Consider the following 1,308-nt stretch of genomic DNA (forward strand, 5'->3'; position numbering starts at 1 on the left):
AGAACGAAGACAATAATCATTATGTGTATGTCGCTGATGCGTATCAACACGTCTGTACCAACAATGGCGAAATATTTTATCCGGTATTGTGCAGCTTATATGTTGTGAAATAAATTTGGAAACTTCCTCAATAGTAGATTCACCGAAAATTGGTGCATTTTTAATCCAAATTAATAAGTGAAAATGTTGTATACCTCTACCTTGATATTCTCGTCGCCAGAAATAGTGCGTTACTTCTCCAATTGGATGATCTTTAGACCTAATGAAATCAAGCATTGCCCGAAACTTATTATCGAGAAACCTGGATGTTGATACTGGATCTCTAACAACGAGTGCGCTAACGCTTAAGGAAGCGTCATGCCATTTATCTACTTCACGAATATATTCACCTAAATCTTCCCACAACCACTCACTTGGACTGAGTGTTAAAAACCATGTCGCAGGTCCATATGCTGCGTCATACAATTTTAAATCGTTTCTCTGGTTTACACCAATATTGCTCCGTATTTCGAAGTGTGGCAAATATTGTACTCAAAATTAAAATTCCAAAAATTCTTTCGACATTGCGTCTAGGTATTCTGCGGCTGTAATACCCCCAAGTCGCGGATTAGTTACATTATTTTATGAAAATTCCACGACTTAATTGACGCATATTTGCATCGTTCAATAAATAAAATACATATTGTAGATTTAATTTTTATTTCGTGGATGTTTTAAAAGTCAAACCCCACCTTTTAAAAAATTCCATGATAAAGAAGTTTAATTTTTAAAAAATTTAATTTAAAGAAAGGCTGTATTAATTTTAAAAAAAAAACCCCAAAAAATCATATATAGTGGCCAAAACCCCAAAGACCCCAAAAAAAAAAGGGGTTTAAAATTTTTTTAATAGTTAAAAAATTAAATTAAACTTCCTTTTTTAATCGTATAATTGGTTTAAATTTTTTTCCGGGAAAATCTTTTTAATACATAAAATTTTAAAAAAAAATTTAAAAAACAAATTAAATTTAAAAAACCCCCTTAAAAAAATTTAAAATTTTAAAAAAAAAATTTTTAAAAGTTTTTTTCGCTTTTGAAAAAAAAAGATATGCCAAAGGGGTTTTGGCGGGGACCCCCAATTATGGAATTTGGCAGGTACGGGTAAATAGCGAATTAAAAAATTTCCCGAAAAAAATTAAAAAAAATTTTTTAAACTTCCTTATTTTTTTAAACAACCCCTTTTCCCCATTTTTCAAGTGTGGGGTTGGGGAAATCTGAATAAAAAAAGGAAAAATTTTTGGAGCGTGGGTATTTATTTTTTTCCCAAAAAAT

Source organism: Nylanderia fulva, unplaced genomic scaffold, assembly GCF_048542155.1.
Source record: "Nylanderia fulva isolate GAGA-0341 unplaced genomic scaffold, ASM4854215v1 Scaffold640, whole genome shotgun sequence".
Classification (NCBI taxonomy): Eukaryota; Metazoa; Arthropoda; class Insecta; order Hymenoptera; family Formicidae; genus Nylanderia; species Nylanderia fulva.